At 36.1% G+C, this 19,734-nt stretch overlaps 2 long non-coding RNA genes across 3 annotated transcripts in view; both read left to right on the forward strand.

Annotated features, from left to right (window-relative positions):
* LOC144229496 (uncharacterized) overlaps positions 1 to 1,705 on the forward strand; it is an 88,411-nt gene extending 86,706 nt beyond the window's left edge. For both annotated transcript variants that reach the window (XR_013334502.1, XR_013334503.1), the window contains one exon: positions 1,639 to 1,705. This is a non-coding gene — a long non-coding RNA (uncharacterized LOC144229496). The remainder of the gene's footprint in view (positions 1 to 1,638) is intronic.
* On the forward strand, positions 1,701 to 17,781 carry LOC144229497 (uncharacterized). Its single transcript, XR_013334504.1, has 4 exons — positions 1,701 to 1,777; positions 9,444 to 9,534; positions 9,617 to 9,717; positions 17,722 to 17,781. It is a non-coding gene; the product is annotated as an uncharacterized LOC144229497 (long non-coding RNA).
* The last annotated feature ends 1,953 nt before the right edge of the window (positions 17,782 to 19,734 follow it).

Below are 19,734 nucleotides of genomic sequence, written 5' to 3' on the forward strand. Positions count from 1 at the left end.
CAGAATTAAAACACATATTAGCTATTTTCTGCAATATTTTTCTTAAATTTATAAATAGGATTCATAATATAATATACCCTGAGAAGAAATATTTATATGAAGTCCATCAATAACTTCAGTTTTTCCTTTATTCCATAAACTGAAGTAAAATTATTTTAACATTGTAAACATTCTGTGTTGGTATATTTTAAATTCTTTTTATGAGTCACTATATTTATCTTCTATATATCTATCTACCTATCTACATATAATAAGACGTGACTATAATATGATATGCATGATGAAAACACCCTGTATAATTTGATTCATGTTATACTGTTTATTTTACTTGTTATTAATTTTTGAGTTTAGGTGCAATTAATGTAATTAATAAAAATTTTATTTCATTGATTTATTTACCTTGTTTATTAAGTTGTTTAATTTCAGTATAGTTGACATTCAGTGTTATGTTAGTTTCAAGTGTACAATATAGTGATTCAGCACTTCTATACATTACTCACTGTTCATCATGATAATCCCCATCACCTGTTTCACCCATCCTTCCACCCATCTGCCCTCTGGTAACCATCAGTTTATGCTCCACAGTAAAACTATTTTCTTCGGTTTGTCTCTGCCTCTCTCTTTCTTTTTTTTTTTTCCCTTTGCTCATTTGTATTGTTTTTTAAATTCCACATATGAGCGCTATCTATGGTATTTGTCTTTCTCTGACTTACTCCACTTAGCATTATACTCTCTAATTTTATCCGTGTTTTACAAATGGTAAGATTTCATTCTTTTCAATGGTCAAATGATATTCCTGTGTGTGCGTGTGTGTGTGTGTGTGTATCATCATCACATCTTCTTTATTCATTCATCTGTCCATGGACACTTGGGCTGCTTCCATAATTTGGGTATTGTAAGTAGTGCAGTAAACATGGGGGTGCATGTTTTGAATTCATGTTTTTGTATGTTTTGGGTAAAATACATTTAATTAATGAAATTATATTTTATTGATTTTAATTTTTAAGATTGATTTTGTTTTTGAGAGCACTTTAAAAAATAATATTCATATATAGCATTTAGTTTTTGACCCTAAAAATCATCCTTTAAAAAACTGAATTCAGAGTTGTAAGTAATTAGAGGCCAAGAGAGATATAACAGAATATCGTCCTATGGTTGATAGTTAGGGTATGTCTATTAACTTGAATTTGTAGAAGATAAGCCAGAGGATGTCTGACCAAGGGTCTGATCATCCAATTGAACTAAACCATAAAAGTAATTAGAATACAAAGTAAAGTTGAGATGATACCTCATTTGTACACAAAATTATTTACTTATCAATTTCCAAATTGTAGTATTATTCAGCTTTGTGTTTTAGGGGTAGGTTGTGAGAAAGGGTGACATATATACAGGGTGATTCTGACTATGAGGTTTTACAGAATGTGTGGATGAAGAGGAGAGGTAAAGACAGGGACCAAGAACCTATCCTCTAATAACCCCACATTTTCCTACATCTGTATAAAACATAACTTGATGGCTTGGCTAAGAAAGACATATGTTTGGAGGGCAGTGGGGACTGCTTTGAAAAATTAAAATAAATACGTTATCTCTCCATTATTTCTTCTTTAATGTTTCCCCTCCATTATTTCTTCTTTGAAGATCAGGAAATTGATTCAAAAAGAGGAAGTGGCTAGTTGAAATTACCTAGCCTCGTGGTCAAGCTGGGAATAAAGTCAAATCTCTTGACTTTGTATTGTGCACTTTTTCCTTGAAAACTGCTGCTGGAGGTCCATTTAAGGTAATGCATGATTCTCTGCCATTATTAATGTCTTTTGCCCCAACCAGGCTTAGAGAGCTAAAAAAAAAAAAAAAAAGGCAGATATATGACAAATAATGGAAGATTAAAGGAAAAAACATAATAATTAGAGAAAAAAGTACTTGCATGGAGAGGGCTTAATACAGTTTTGCTTAGAAATGCATTTTGGAGCAAGAAGCCTATAAATAGGGTTCAGGAACTCTTAGAATTTTATTAAAAAGTGATATTATGTGTAAGATATTCACTAGTTGGGAGTGGGGAACCTCTTGAACCAAAGTGATATCATTTTTGTGTTAGAAAAGAAACGTAAAATGAAAAAGCACACTCTCATTTTGCACAGTTTCTCCATGAAAGGCACCGGAAAAAAGGAAACAAGAGAGACAGAAACAGGGACAGGAAGGGAAAGAACCTCCTATTCACTTCAAGAAAAGAGGCTCCAAGAGACCTCAGAGCGACAGCCACCACACAGCCTGGGTCGTAGAAGACACTTATTCTCACTTATGAGACAGGATTGAGAAGAAACAATTTAGATTTAGGAACGAGTCTGGAGAGTAATTGCTACAGAGATGTCGTCACACCAAACCCGTCATAGAGATCCAATGCAAATGTAGTTTGAGGGCCACTATGGGAGAAAAGCCTGGCTCTAACTATTAAAGAGACTAATGCCAAGGTCATGTAACAACTCAGTTTAAGCTCTAAAATGGGAACTCCTGCTGCTTACTCTTATAGTATTCCTCTTCTCTAAGCACTACTGCAAGGTGCTACATGATGTCTCAAGCTAGCCCTGTGCTTGGGAGGGTTATTTCTTCTTACATACACACGTATGTATGTTTGTATTCATTGATTGATTCATTCATTCATTCTTGAGAAGGAGAGAGAGAGAGAGAGGGAGAGAGAGGGAGAGTGTGAGCAGGGGAGGGGCAGAGAGAGAGGGAGGGTGGGAGAGAGAGATTCCCAAGCAGGCTCTGCACTGTCAGTGTAGAGCCCTCATGAACTGTGAAATCATGACCTAAGCCGAAACCAAGAGTCAGACACTTATCCAACCAAGCCACCCAGGCACCTCAGTAAGGTTATTTCTATGATAAACTGTTTAGGAACCATCAGAGACCTTTATAAGCTATGATTGCTAAAACTGAGCTTTTTTTTTTTTTTGTATTGGCATTTTAAAAAATATTTCACATGTTCAACCTTTTAAAATTCCAAATATAAGTGAATTCATGAAGTATTTGTCTTTCTCTGTCTGGCTTATTTCACTTAGCATAATAGCCTTTAGATGGATCTATGTTGTTTCAAATGACAGGATCTCCTTTTTTAAGGCTGAATAATATACCATTATATGTGTATAGACCATATTCTTTTCATCCATTCATCCATCAGTGGGCACGTAGGTTGTTTCTAAATCTTGGCTATCATGAATAATGCTTCAGCAAACAAAAGAGAATATATATTTCTTCAAGATACTTATTTCAGGGGTACCTGGGTAGTTCAGGCAGTTAAGTGTCAGATTTCAGCTCATGTCATGATCTCACAGTCTGTGAGTTTGAGTCCCGCATTAGGCTCTGTGCTGACAGCTCAGAGCCAGGAGCCTGCTTCTCCTTCTGCTCCTCCCCACTCCCCCTCTCAAAAATAAGTAAACCTTAAAAAAATAAATAATAAAAGATACTGATTTTATTTCCATGAGTATATATCCAGAAGTGAGATTGCTATATCATATGGTAATTCTATCTTTAATTTTTGTGGAACTTTCGTACTGTTTTCCATAATGGCTATACCAGTTTAGATTCCCACCAATAGGAGATAAATTTTCCCTTAAAAAGTCAAACTCATAGAAGCAGAAAGTAGAATGGTAGTTGCCAGGGTCTGAAGGGTGGGAGAAATGGGGAGATGCTGGTCAAAGGGTACAAGGTTTCCATTAAGGAGGATGAATACGTTCAGGAGATCTAATGTACAGCACAATGACTAAAGTTAATATTCTATTGGATAATTGAAATTTGCTAAAATAGATCTTATGTGCTCTCACCACATAAAAAATGTGTTAATTAGCTTGATGATGGTAATTACTTCTCAAGGTATACCTATATCAAAACTTAACATTGTACACATTAAATGTATACAATTTTTATTTGTCAATTGTACCTCTGGAGATCTGGATTAATTAATTAATGCAAGCAGATCACAGCTCCAACAAAAACAAAAAAATTCACATGTATTGACTTCTTTAATGCTTGTAAAAATTAAACTAAGTGATAATATTATCTCAGTTTTATACAAGGGTAAATTGAGGCTGACACATTAAATGTATTGGGCATATTTTCACCTTAGCAAAGGCAGAGCTGGGAGTTGAAGAAGTTGTTTGACTGCAGAACCCATATTAGTAGAATAGTCTGACCTTGAAACTTTGGCAGATTTGATTCCTCTGAGTGATGTCAAGGAAGATCAATGTTGATAAACCTATTTTTCTCACTGGAGAAGTCTAGGTTCTTGTATCATGTCACAGATCCTGAACAAAGTCAGTTCAGAGCACCTACTCTAAGCCAATCTGTGAGTTAACAACTTTAGCATATACAATTATAGCAATGACAATGCCTTTTACTATAAAGGAGTATACAATCATTAAAGCAAATTTCTTAGTGATGCCTGAAAGGATGGGACACAGGTTAGGAGATTTAAAGAGTCAGGAGGAGAGAAGCTATTATTTAACAAAAGAAATACAAAAATCACAGATAATTAGTTGTAGTGTCAGTATAGAATCACTGACTTGAGGCTTTCTATCTCTCAACTTTTAAAATTGTTTTTTACCCCTAAAATCTTCATTCACTAGAAACTTGTGTTGTTATATATTTTGTGTTACCTACTGACTTGAAATCTGACTGCAGAACAAAAGATTCAAAGCAAATTTATTTTCCTCTGAAGTAGAAAAATATGCAAAGTTCTGTATAAAATATAAGGATGTTTCCTGACTCCAAGTTAAAGCAAAAAATTTAGAACCAAGTATGGCGAAATGAGTCATTAGTAATAAGGATGCAATTGATAATAAAGAAACATCTCTAAAGTCTTAGGAACTGGAATTATCAGCACTATACTCACTGCCTGTTATACACAGTTGGTCAAATTTTATTGCGCACTTATTTATTCCCCAAGGTGAGGTTAAGACTGATGGAAAACACAAGAAGAACATTCTCCCTTCAAGGATTTCACAGTATTCTTGGATATATAAGGGACATATATATGAAAAAGTGCTAAAATATTTGCTATAAGGGTGAGAATCTTCATCGGAAAAATTATTCAATCATAAACTTTTAGATTGATCTAAAATTCTCTCTCTTAAAAACAGAGTATCTCTAAGGGCACTAAAACATACCATGATATGATTATATCAATAACAGTAAGATGCAGATTCCATACTGGAATACAGCAGAAAAGAATTAGCTTCTGTCCAAAGTTCTAAGTTCCTACACCTCCTTTTCTTTTTCTTTTCCTTCCACTTTTGAATCTATCAGCCTGTAGAGCTCTCCTTATCTCTAGAAGTGTGGCATCTTACAGTATTTCCTGATGCCTAAAAATTGTACCTGAAGTACAAGGATGCCATTTCCTGTATTTTGAATGCAGTGGATCACCAACAATGGAGGGGCACCTTTTTCAGTGTTTACTGACTGGTCCAGTTTAGAGATATGTATTCCATCATCTATGCCACACCCTTATCCCTCAATTCATGCAGGGACAGTACTCAGGAATCAAATACTTTGTGGGATATGTTTGCAGGTTTCTTGAGAAAAGTTATTCCTTTTATTGTATCCCCTTCTGGAGGGAAAAATGTAGGGCTTTTCTTCCCCTAATAACAGGACAGAATCACTCTCAGTGTATGGAAATACCCTGGACTTTTCAGTGTCCTCCTCTGAAAATTATTGCACCTCTGGGTTTTCAGAGTACCTTGGGTTCCTGAGGTAGAGAGAGATGGAGGAATTAAGAAGCAAGACACACATATTGCTCTCAATTTGGCTTATATGTGGATTTTCCTGAGTTATTTGGACAGCATTAGAAGTAGCTGAATCTGAATCATCTTACTTTAATTTTTTCAAATTATTTTTGAGAAAGTGAGTGGGGATGTGGGGAGGAGGTGGCTAGATAATCTGAAGTGGGGCTCGAACTCATGAACTGTGAGGTCATGACTTGCACTGAGCCATCTTACTTTAATTTACCAAGAAAGCCACTCACTGAATGAAGGAGACAAGCAAGAGGGTTGAGATATGTATTTTGTTTTTCTCTCTAGATACATTTTTTATTCTTCTCTGCTCTAGAAGATGGCATAATGCATCACACAGGCTCTCTTATCTTCTGGTATCCAAGTGGGTTTCCCCCATGAGAGGCATCTGTAGGAGATAAGAAAGTGGGAAGAATGAAAATAAGAATAATTTATCCCCTAGCACTATGCCTGTCATATCTGATTTGACAGTGACTGTGTTCCTCTACCTAAACCATAGCTCCTATTAAGAGGTCTCTTCCAGGGACTAAAGCCATAGCCCCTGACAGACAAATTTCATCTGCACAACTCCAACTCTCCCTGAAATTCAGTAACACTGTTTCTTTATTTTGTTCTTCAGGATTAGGGGTGGTAACAGCTTTCAGATATTACTAATCCCTGGGTTTATTGTTATTCTTGTTGGCTCACTGAATCCAGTGCACAGGTATGCAAATAGTTAATTCATATACTTTTTCACTACTCCTTTTGAGACTTCTATACTGGGAATCTGACTGATACAGATGATAGTTTTGGGGTTGGATTTATCCTTAGAGCATGAACAAAGAAAAACTGAAATGGAATGGTAACAAACTAGATCCTCAGATCAGAAACCTGGCATGTTAGAGTTCTTAAAACAACTCATAAGCATTTTGCCAAACATACAATATATTCAGCCATACATTATACGAAGGAAGAAATGTGCCCATTCATCTATACCTGTTTTTCTCTTCCCTCTCCTTGCCCAATTACAGAGAGGGCACATGGGAGAGAAAATAATAAATCAGGAAAGTGAAGAAATTATCCTACGCCACTTCAATCCCACCTTGAGATGCCAAGCTGCTAAAGCCACAGACAGGTCTTACCTAAAATATGGGAAGAGGAACAGAAGTAATTTAAATGAAATTTTAAAATAAACAAGACTAGATTTTGAAACTGAAATAAGATGGTTTGAATTAATTGAAGTGACTGGTATTATGGAATCTAGTCACAAGTTGTAAAGGGATCAATAGAAAGGGGGGTTATATAGAATTGCCAAGGAGTTATTGGAAAAATAAAATGGTTTCTCATTTAAACCTGTGAAGAGTTGTGAGTGTTCAATAAATCAATTGTACCAAGTGGTATGCTGTGGTCAGCCTGCTTTGGACTTAATGATGCAATAATAAATATGTAGCCATTACATTTAAACAGCTCAATCTATGGGATATAATTATTAAGGTATATATTCCTGCTCTCTATTTGAATATATTCAGAAGCACTAGATTTTCCTAATTCCCTGGAAATAAACCAGATAAGATGCTGTGAAATAATAGAAAAAATATATATATTAGTCTCTGTCCCTGGTTCCTGGTACAGAGCTCCTAAAACTCCAGTAATTTCCTAATAAGATCACTAGAAGCTTCTTTTATTCTAACATTTGGTCTTTAACCCTGGTTCCTTACCTTGGGGTGTGTGTGTGTGTGTCTGTGTGTGCCTGTGTCTCCTAAATTCCTTGAGATTTCCTGGGTGACTGGATGAATGTCTTTTGTTCCAATAAGGTGACTCTTTGTGGGCTCCTGCATGGGGGCTGGTCAACAGAAAGACCAAGTTGTGATTAGACACTAGGAACTTTCATCCCCTCATCCTCCAGAGAGGGGAGTGCGGCTAGAAATGGAGCTAATGATTGATCATCCCTATGTGATGAAGCTTCCATAAAAATCCCCAAAGTATGGAGTTCAGAAAGCTTCTGAGATGGTGAACATGTTGAGGTTCTGGGAGAGAGGTGCACCCACAGAAGGCATGGAGGCTCCACTCCCTTCCCACATAACTTGTCCCAAACATCCCTTCCATCTGGATGTTCATCTGTATCCTTTATTATATCCTTATATAATAACCAGTAAAAATAAGTAAACTGTTTCCCTAAATTCTGTGAGCTGCTCTACCAAAATATTTAAACCAAGGAGGGGATTATGAGAGTCTCCAATTTATGGCCAGTTGTTCAGAAGCAACAGGTGACAACCTGGATAAGCAATTGGCATCTGAAGTGGGGGACAGTGTTATGGGGCTAAGTCCTAAACCTGTGGAATCCAATGCTATATCCCATAGGTAGTATCAGAATTGGATCAAATTGTAAGACATCCAGCTGGTATTATAGAATTGCTTGATGAGGGGAAAACTCCACACACCCGCTGTCAGAAGTGCTGTGAGTGTGGTTGTCATATGACAGTAAAAGAGACACTTGGAGGAAGAGCAAATTTTTTTTCCTACTCAGGAGCCATATATTTTCTACTTCTTAGATAATAAAAGTTTCATAGTCACTTTAAGTACAAATCACAGTCTCAACTCATTAAATAGAATGTCTTCTCAGAATATTCCAAAATCATACATGGATTTAAAGTTGAAACTTCTCTATTGCCTCAATTAAAGTCTAATGCTAAAGGTTCAGGTAATTAGCTGAGGGTTCAGTTCAGCAAAGGGTCAGGTGATTAGCTTCTTACTTTTCTCACCTGGTACTTCTGTTCCTCCTTCCACATCTTGCTAATATGGCTTTGACCTCTTCAAGGAAGCAAGAATACTCTTAGTTAAGAAAGTTTTTAGGGGTGCTTGGGTGGCTCAGTCGGTTGAGCATCTGACTTTTGATTTTGGCTCAGGTCATTATCCCAAGGTCATGGGATTACGCCCTGAGTAAGGCTCCACACTGAGCATGGAGCCTGTTTGAGATTCTCTCTCCTCTTTCCTTTACCTCTTTCCCCTACTCGTATTCTCTCTCTCTCTCAAAAATAATATATAAACAAAGTTTTAATAAAATGATTTTAGTTATCTAGGAGGTGTGGAGCATTCTCTGGATTTTTCAGACATTTAAACCACCTCTTTCCCACTCACTCACTCCCAGCTGGTGCTTTTGCACATTCTTCAGAAAAGTATCCCTTTATATTGCTGCAATTTCCTTGAAATGGTCAAATGCATCTCTATAGACCATAGTTGTTAAATCTCTCTTCCTAAGTTTTATGTTAAGGGGACAAGATAAGTTCCTTCCAAATTTCCAAATTTCCAGATTTCAACCATTTGATACCCTCAACCTCAAGTAGAGAGGGATAAGTTTGTAAATTTTCTTTGTGTTATCGTTTCAATTGCCTTTGAATCTCAGCAGAAATATAATTTCCATATGTAACTGTGGTGTGGCTCTAGAGGGATTGCCTTATATTGTTGTAGGCAAACCCTTGTGTTATGAACTGAATATGTTTGTCACTCCAGAATTATATGTTGAAGCTCTAATTCTCAGAGCAATAGTATTTGGATTTGGGGCCTTTTAGACATACTAGGTTTAGATGAGTCATAGACAGTGAAGCCCCCATGATGGGATTTGTGTCCTTGTAAGAAGAAAAAAGATAACCAAAACATCTTCTCCCTCTCCCTCTCCCTCCCTTCTAGGCCCCCTCCCATGTAAGGATACTGTGAAAAGGTGACCACCTGCAAGCCTAGAAGAGGGCCCTCATCAAGACCTGAACCTGCTGGCACCTTGGTATTGGACTTCCCGGCCTCCAAAATTGGGAGAAATAAGTATTTCTTGTTTAAGTCATCCAATTTATGGTATTTTCTTCTAGCAGTCAGAGAAGACTAAGATAACCTGAGAGTTGATATGCCTCCAAAACCATTCGAACTAACTGTGTCAAAGACAGACTGGTTTCTCTGCTTCTCCACACAGGTGAGTTTCTATTCTGAGTCAGCCACACAGAATACAGAATTTAATTGCCCCACTGTGAGGAGTCAGAAAATACACGTTCCTCTTCTTCAAGGTGTTAGAGACTGTGCCCAACATTTTTCATATTTGGGCAACAGATGAGACTGTAAAGTTTGAGAGACGGCACTGATTTTTTAAAAATCTTTTGTAGACCTTGGTTTCCATTACAGTATCTGATCTCTGGTATGAATTTAATATGCACATTGTGAGTGGAAAGGATTGAATAGAATTTATTCATGTTAAGAGTGTCACCAGTTTTAGAGGTCATCTAGTTTTATAACAATTACTGAGACAATGACTTAATTTTAAGCTAATTGTATGCAAGAAGAGAAAGGCAACTCACAAAGTTCTCCCCTTCTTTTGTAATTGGGGTTGTTTTTGAAGTGGAGCCTGGATATAACTATTGTCTTATGTTCCCTCCTTCTATTCTTTCATCTCCAGCAAAGGCAAAAGTTGGAGAAAACAGATAGAATTCTTTAGGTGTTGGCATAAGGTAGCAGGGTTATAGCCAACTTGACATGGGTCTTTTATGTTTAGGAAGGAGTTAAACATAAGAAAAGAGTGCTTTGAAAATAAAACAGGCCATAAGAAAGGGAAAATAGCAGAAGGTAATAGTCACAGTTTAGTCATAAATCAGTCCACTTAAAGGGGAGTGGAAGCAACCTATCAACAGAAATTACTGGAGAAAATATAAAGTAATGAGTTTTCCTCAATTAGTTGCAATTTGATATTTTGTTTTTTCCAACACAACTCTTGATGACAGTTTATTAATTTATGTTAGAATTATGGCATGACTATGAAAAAGAAAAGTATATCAATGGAAATTATGTCATTTTACGTGTCTACTCATATGTAAAATTGTTTAGAACAAGATAATGTTTATTTTAATCAGTAGGAAAATAATGGCTACTCAATAAATGACGTTGGGCCAATTTGTTCTCTGTTTGGAAAAAAAAGTACGTGTCTTACAGCATAAGATAAATATTCGTTTAAATAAAGATACAATTTACTAATACATGAAAATACATGTGATAGCAACACTTGAAGTTAGACACAAAACCTAGAAGCCATAAAATGAAAGGTTGACTCATTTGATTACCTATAAAGTAAAATCTTAAATATGAAGAAAGACCATAAGAAGTTTTTTTTAACTTTATTTATTTATTATGAAAGATAGAGAGAGAGTACAGGGAAGGGGCAGAGAAAGAGGGAGAGAATCCCAAGTTCTCTCCAGAGTTTGCCTATTGTTGATAATGCTGCTATAATCTGTTGATGGGAATGCAAACTGGTGAGCTACTCTGGAGAATAGTATGGAGGTTCCTCAAAAAACTAAAAACAGAACTATCCTATGATCCAGCAGTTGCACTATTAGGTATTTGCCCAAAGGATAAAAAAAAAAAAGTAAAGATCCAAAGTGGACCTGCAATTTGATATTTTAGAAACATCTTTAAAAATACTGGCCCTGGTGGCTAAAGGTGAAATTGGCAACCATGTCCTTATATTAAAATTCCCACTCTGGACAGTCTTTTTAAGATTTGATGTGACAAATGACCAGAGACTAGCCCAAGAAAGTAGTATATGCTGGACATGAAGTAGAGCAAATATATGAGGTACAGCAAGCCATTTTCTCACTCATCCTTACTTTCCTTCTGTAAAATGGAGAAAGTTGTGTTTAAATGTCTAGAACCCCAGTTTTGGTCCCCAAATTATTCTATTTCTTCCCTGACCTGGTATGCAACAATATTTTTGTCCATTTTAGAATCTTCTTGTTTTACAGAAATCAACAGCAGTCCCCTAAATTGATAAATGATTTTTTTTTCAGTTCAAAAATAAGAGTCCATACAAGGCAATATTTAATCAAGTGTAGTAATCACTTACAATGATTAACTATAATTCTTCACATTATGGCATAAAAGTGGCATTTTTTTGGTGAGATATTCTTTTCTTGTATTTCTCAGACCACACAATATGGACAACCATCACCACCAGATAAATAAACTCCTTTTGCAAACTGCATTAAGAGTTAAATTGCATCTGGGGCTCAACAGTGGAGAAACATGGCAGTCAGATGTTTACTGCAAGGTTATACTTCGTGCTGTTCCAAAGGACCTCCACCTTTGCCCTCACCATCGCCATAGGCACCTTGTTCTTACAGCACACCTCAGACCAAGGTGTGGGTGCTATCTACAAACATATCAATGAGGGGAAGCTGTGGAAACACATCAAGCACAAGTATGAGAATAAGGAATAGTTTCTCAGAGACTCCTACCCACGCCAAAGAGACCAGGTACACTCACCACCTTGCCCAGAACCAGGGTCTCAGCTTGAAGATGATGCTCATATTACTCTTCACCGACCACTTTAGCTGTTTGCAAGAAATGGCTAGTTCACCTGACAGACTCTTTAACTTCTGCTGTGTTTGAAGTATGTTTAGTCAGTCATCAGCAAACAAATGTGAATTGTCCTTGAAAAAAAACCAGTCAAATTGGAACTGAATATAGTTTAGTTCCATGGAAAGTGAGGTCAGTTTTTCTATGGTAGAACTCTCCAGAAACTTAGCTACTGAGGACACTGAAGTTTGAGTGGTCATATATAAATATCTGTAACATCAAAAATAAATAAAAATCTCTCTAGCAATGAGGATTGAAGAAAACAGATAGCAATTAGAAATAGAGCCATCTCCACATTTTCAGATACAATGTATTTAAGTAATTTAGTTTTGTACAATCTATTGGGATTTTAAACTTACTAGACCTTACTATTTGTTTTGTTTTATAATATTTAAGGTCTAACCTAAGCAACAATTATATAGGATAAAGGAAGCTGATATGAAAATAATAAGAGATTTTCTTTTTTTTTTTTAATGTTTATTTATTTTTGAGAGACAGAGAGCATGCATGAGCACAGGGGAGGGCCAGAGAGAGGGGAACATAGGATCCAAAGTGGGCTCTGTGCTGACAGCAGCTAACTTGATGTGGGTCTTGAACCATGAACCTTGAGATCATGACCTGAGCAAAAGTTGGGTGCTTAATCAACTGAGACAACCAGGCACCCCAAGGATAATTAGAGATTATTGAAGAAGGTGAGATCTATTGAAAAAGGTGAGAAAATATAGAAGAAATGGCAAAATGAAAAGAGAGGAGAAAAAAAACAATCAACCAGACTGGGACTTTTTGCAGGGGGAGGGAGGTCAGTACTTTCTAGACATTTTAGAGTGTTAGTGTCTGAATTTTGTGTCTGACTCCCAGCTCCAACCAGCACCTTTATCAACACCAAGCCATACCAATCTAAGACCAACATATTGAAATTTTCCAAGCATAAAATCCCCGAACATTCACTGCTCTTTGACAGTCAATCCTATGGCAATGATACCGCACCAATTATCTAAATGTTTTGGGATAAGGTTCTAATCTTGCTTAAGAGCATCTACTATGTACTGTTGGCCTAAGCTACTTCCTGAAAGACAATGAACATCCATGTCTACATGGCCATCATGGAGGCCCACCTAGGAGTTAATATATTGTGGCCTTTCTCCCCTACTTCAAATTAATGTGTTAGTTAGAGGAAGTATATTTGAGATAGATACATTTTATATTCGACAGTATTTTTTTTTCTGTAGTAAATAAATATGCAGTAAATAAACAAATTGAAAAAAACTACCTCTGGTTAATTTCCACACAGTTACCTCAATGTGAGTGAATGAATGTGACACAATTTATTTTAGAGTTCAAGACACTGTCATTTTGACAAATATATACTATTATCGAAAAAGAACTGAATCATGAGCTCTGCTGAAGATGTCCATGCAAAATAAGACCAAGGCCAGAACAAGAAGACAGATATTCAAACTGAACTACTACATCTGTGTGTTTGAGGCAGGGTAAAGGAGGGAGAGGTGAGAAGAGACATTTGGAGGTTTGTCACTGTAAGAGAAAATAGAATGTTAGCCTGTTCTGTTAGCCAAATGTCCCATCCATTTTCTTTTGTCAAAGATAGTTGTCCTCTCACTCATATATGCTAATGTTAACATATTTTGAAGATCCTGAAGGCTCACCTATATACAAATACAGCTAAATAATTAATGCTTATAAATTTTAACTTACTTATGAAGAGATTATGATCAGTGAGATATGCTTTAAGGGGAAAGTTAGAGGTAGGTTTTAGGGGGGAAAAGGTTAAAATAAAAAAGTTTTAATTCTTTAGGCTTTAGCATAAATTATGGGTATATTTGATCCTCAACAAAGGTTACACACACAGAAGCCCACACTGACCAGAATCATTAGTGATTGTCTTAGTCAGTTTGGGCCACTATAACACAGTACCATAGACTGGATGACTTATAAACAACAGAAATTTATTTCTCACAGTTCTTTGAGAAGAAGTCATTTATATGATGTCCTAAAGTCTTTACAAAACAGATACCACAAGATGGGAATCATGATTTACTTGAATTTTGCCATTTTGAAATGTTTAAGAATTTCCTAGAATCTGTTATAATACTGAATGCATTTATACATTTTATGAACCCAAGACAGGGAGACTAGCCCAGCAGTTATAAGAGACTACCAGGATTTAGATCACATGTCTGCTGCTTACTAGACTGCCAACTTTGGTGAGTTACTTAAGCATACTTAGCCTGTTTCCTCATTTATCAATGGGATTACAGTATAGTATTGTGGGACATCATAAATGCTTAGCAAATGTTAACTATCTTTTTTTCATATAAATATGCGGTAGTCATATCTTCTTAGCACACTAAAAGTGAATAAAGTATTTATATTATAGTATGGGACCCATGTAAAAAAAATGAAAATATATTAGTTATATATACATTGACATGATCAATAAGACCACCATTTGAGTTGGGACATCTGGGTGGCTCAGTCGGCTAAGTGTCTGACTTCAGCTCAGGTCATGATCTCATGACTCATGAGTTTAACCCCACGTTCTATCCGTGCTGACACCTCAGAGCCTGGAGCCTTCTTTAGAATCTGTTTCCATCCCCCTCAGCCCCTTCCCTGCTCATGTTCTGTCTCTCTCTCTCTCAAAAANCCTGTTATCACTATAAAAATTGTTTAAGAGATATTTTACATGTTTTGAGTACTAGGTCTGAATACAGTGAGCATTTTACTCATACAGCTTGTCTCAATTTGGACTAGCCATATGTCAGGTATTCAATAGCCACGTGTGGTTAGTGGCCACTCTTTTGGAGAATGCAATGCTAGAACAGATCACAAATACCTGGGACATATGGTACAATTCCCCTTATGCCCATGGAAGACCTGTCATTCATTTCTGCTGTGTTTGTCCTTGACCTCAGTCTCTCTCCCAACTCAACACTCAGCTACTATCTATTATTGAGAGTTAGCATATATGATGAAACTTATTTGTAAACCTGTGTCTATATAAATGTCTATATAGGTTTCTAGCCTGATGCTGAAAATTTTTCTTTGGTCACAAAATTTTCTTCCAACTATGGTAATAGTGAATCATTAATCTGTGAACTGATTTGCAGTTAGCATTAATTTTGGCCAAAAGAATAGGTAAGGCTAAATAGTTGGTTTATAGAAAAGATGTCTTTAAGAAGTAACTTCCTACATCTAATTGTGTGTTGGAAGGGTACATTTGTAAATATGTATTAAAAGACATTATTTGACAGTTGCCGGAGGGGTGGGTTGGGGGATGGACAAATGGGGAAAGGGGAATGGGTGGTACAGTCTTCCAGTTATGGAATGAATAAGTCACAGGAATGAAAGGTACATCATAGGATATATAATCAATGGTATTTTAATAGTGTTGTATGGTGACAGATGGTAGCTACACTTGTGGTGAGCATANTCATTAAAAAAATAAAAAGACCACCATTTGAATTGATTTTCTAGACCAGTCTTGTCCAATAGAAATATAATGTGAGCCATATATATATATATATATATATATATAGTTTTACGTTTCCTATATTCACTTTTTTAAAAAGCATTTTAACCTGTTATCACTATAAAAATTGTTTAAGAGATATTTTACATGTTTTGAGTACTAGGTCTGAATACAGTGAGCATTTTACTCATACAGCTTGTCTCAATTTGGACTAGCCATATGTCAGGTATTCAATAGCCACGTGTGGTTAGTGGCCACTCTTTTGGAGAATGCAATGCTAGAACAGATCACAAATACCTGGGACATATGGTACAATTCCCCTTATGCCCATGGAAGACCTGTCATTCATTTCTGCTGTGTTTGTCCTTGACCTCAGTCTCTCTCCCAACTCAACACTCAGCTACTATCTATTATTGAGAGTTAGCATATATGATGAAACTTATTTGTAAACCTGTGTCTATATAAATGTCTATATAGGTTTCTAGCCTGATGCTGAAAATTTTTCTTTGGTCACAAAATTTTCTTCCAACTATGGTAATAGTGAATCATTAATCTGTGAACTGATTTGCAGTTAGCATTAATTTTGGCCAAAAGAATAGGTAAGGCTAAATAGTTGGTTTATAGAAAAGATGTCTTTAAGAAGTAACTTCCTACATCTAATTGTGTGTTGGAAGGGTACATTTGTAAATATGTATTAAAAGACATTATTTGACAGTTGCCGGAGGGGTGGGTTGGGGGATGGACAAATGGGGAAAGGGGAATGGGTGGTACAGTCTTCCAGTTATGGAATGAATAAGTCACAGGAATGAAAGGTACATCATAGGATATATAATCAATGGTATTTTAATAGTGTTGTATGGTGACAGATGGTAGCTACACTTGTGGTGAGCATAGCATAACATATAAACTTGTCAAATCACTGTGTTATATGCCTGATACTAATATATGTATGTCAATAATACTACAATTTTAAAAAGCTGTTACTTAAGCCTGGATATAAGATGACTATTATCTGAACAAATATATTAAAATCCCTAGATTAACAAAAGCTTGAATTAGGAATTTGGTAATACCAATAACTCTATGCAGAACCCTCACACACATAAAATGTGAAGAACAATTTCTGTACCATACCTGCTTCCTGTGCATACTAAATAAATTTATATCAGTAAGCAGAATCTCACCACTTGTGAAGATGCCTTGAATGACATATTTTTCATGACTGTCAGAGAAGGCAGGTTCTACAATGAAATGGAGGATCTGTCTCAGGACTGTGTTAATTTCTTTCTTAAATTGGTAAATTTGGAAATGCCATGAAGAGCACACCCATTTGCTGAACTTAACAAATCTACTTTTCTCACACTTGTTTTGACCCTGACCCTTTTAGAGTATAAAAAGTATATATTTTTGTGCTTTCTCTATGCTCCAACAGTTCCTTTTAGGCTTTTTAACTGCACAAGGCATTGTCCTTGAGGAAAAAATTTTACTGATACCACTGAACAACTCATTAGCTGAGAAAGTTGTAGGTGGGTGTGCTCCAGGGCATCAACAGATGGTTTAATTGGGTACAAAATTCCAGAAGGCTATGTTAGATTGACAACATTTTTATCCAAAAACCAGAGTTACTCTAGCCTTATTGAGAGAAGAGAAGTGGAACCTGAATAAAACATGTGATTTTAAGGAAAGTGGCCAGGACTTCCGTAGCTCCAATTCCTCCTTGATTTGCTCACTGATGCCTCAACTTGTAACATCATAGATTCACTTCTGTGACTTGTCTCATCCCTTGTTGAAATGCAACTTCCTTTGGATGTTTTAACAAGGTAAATATGAGTAACCATTTTAAGTCCTTTCCAATTAGCCAAAGTTGTAGCTGGTCCTCCAGTGACTGCATACTGATAGATCTTTTACTATCAGCACAGTAATGAAAATGGTTATGGGAAAATAAGTAGGAGTTAACACATATTCTAAAATGAAATACTAGCTTTTTCTCAACCACTAGGTCAGGACAACTTTCCAGGTTGCTTATACATTTGTGGTAATGATGGCTTAAGTCTTCTGAATCAACATTTTCTCTTTTATGTCTATAAACAGGAGGTGGGATGGAGGGAGACCACATTGGCAGAAAAGACAGTGCTCTTGCTGCATGCTTTGGTGAGTTTACAGACAGGAATACTTACATGCAAATTGACCAATACTTTGTTCATATAGAGGAGTTTTGATCTTTTAAAAATGATTCATATATTTTGCCATGGCTTAAGCTATACAGAGAATATCTGAGGAGTTTCTAATTCTGACACCTCCAATTCAAGGTCTCAGGACCAAACTATCACTGACATGTTATTTATCTCTTTATAATTTATTATTCTTAAGTACCTTCTAATGGGTTTCATTGATTTGTTCATTGTGCTTATCTCAAAGCAGGTTGGCCATTTGTCTAAGTGTGTTGACATTCACATTGATTTTGAACAGTCTTCAATGTCTCTCTTCATTTGGGCAGGGTTGATGAGCCCATTCTCAAATAAATAAGTAATCAGGAAAGGATATTTCCTATTTGCATCCAGTGGGTTTAACACACATACATGTGTCCACACACATACCTACACACATACTGTATAGAGACAAGTGGCTGTAATTGAGGAAAGTGGACATCTTAGGAAGTATGCTAAACTGGGTCATTACAATAATTAGTTACACTTCCATAGTGCTTACTAGCTTCTAAACATTAAATGAAATGTTGTAAATATTTAAAACAACCCTAAGAGTAAATTCTAATATTATTTATATTTTACATATGAGGAAATTGAAACAAAGACAAGTTAAATAACTTTCCCAAGATCAAACAGTATTTCTGCCTTTTCAATCATAAACTGAAGGGTTTAGGAAACACAAAATAAATAAATAATTGAAGACTAAAGAATACTTCCCCTATCCCATCCAGCTAATTTTTTTTTTTTTTTTTTTTTTTTTGAGAAAGAAGGTGAAGGAAACCAAGTAGAACTTGATTTGACTTTATAACATTCATTCAGAAAAATGAAGAGAGTCTGGAGCTCTTGATTGGCTGGAGCTATTGGAGTTAGCATCAAGAAGGAGAGAGGTACATATTGATCTAAGGAGATGGTACGCTTATCTAAGAGACTGACTAAAGTGATTTAGCTATCATTAGTGGCAGTTAGGCCATAACTGCTGACAGAGGAAAGCCAGAGCAATGTTGAGCTGAACAATAATATACAAGCAAAGAATTGTGGTGGAAGATTGAGACAGCTCTGAGGGAGCCAATCAAAAATAAAGGGTGCCTAAATAATCAGGACACAGTTCTTGCTATACTGATCCCCGAACAAATTCCTAAGCATATATCTTGAAAAATCAACCATGTATACATGAAATAAACATATAAAAAAATCACCTCAAGTCACACATATCAGCATATGTGCTCAGGTTTTGTCAACGTCTTATATTCTTCCCCAAACACTAAAATCTATTGGTAATATTTGCCTTTTTAGACTCCTACTCACAAATTATTGCATTATTGATTCTTTCATTAAATAACATTAATATGGTAGGCACTGAAAAATGAGAGCTACCATTTATGAGTCTGTTAAGACCTTGTAACGTGCTTTACAAGCAGGTGGATTATGTCATCTTTACCATCACAACAGTTGAAGGAGCTATTATATTCCTGATTTTGTAGCTACAGATTCAGAAGACAACTGAATCTCATGCTTGCTCCATGCCAGTAACTAAGCACGTCTTTTATAGCTTGTATCCCTCATAGCATATTTATTAAGAGTGGGGTTTAAGCTCCAAGGACACTGAAGCCCAGTGTTTCAGTTATTGCCAATCACAATAGCTGATCACACAATAGCCAGTGAAATCAGAAAGCATTATAAAAAGGTTTGATCTCAGCTTGCATTCTTAATTACCTTATACATAGAAAATTTATACTCCAAGATCAAAAATAAAGTTAGGCTTCTGCTTAATTTATAACAGTGCTCCTGGGAATCAAGCATATCAAAAGCATTAACAGCATACATTTCACAGATGTTCCAAATCACTGAGGCAGACATCAGCCAAAATTAACCTTTCCAATCATCGAATATGGTTCAG

Source organism: Crocuta crocuta, unplaced genomic scaffold (assembly GCF_008692635.1).
Source record: "Crocuta crocuta isolate KB4526 unplaced genomic scaffold, BGI_CrCroc_1.0 scaffold348, whole genome shotgun sequence".
NCBI classification, from domain to species: Eukaryota; Metazoa; Chordata; class Mammalia; order Carnivora; family Hyaenidae; genus Crocuta; species Crocuta crocuta.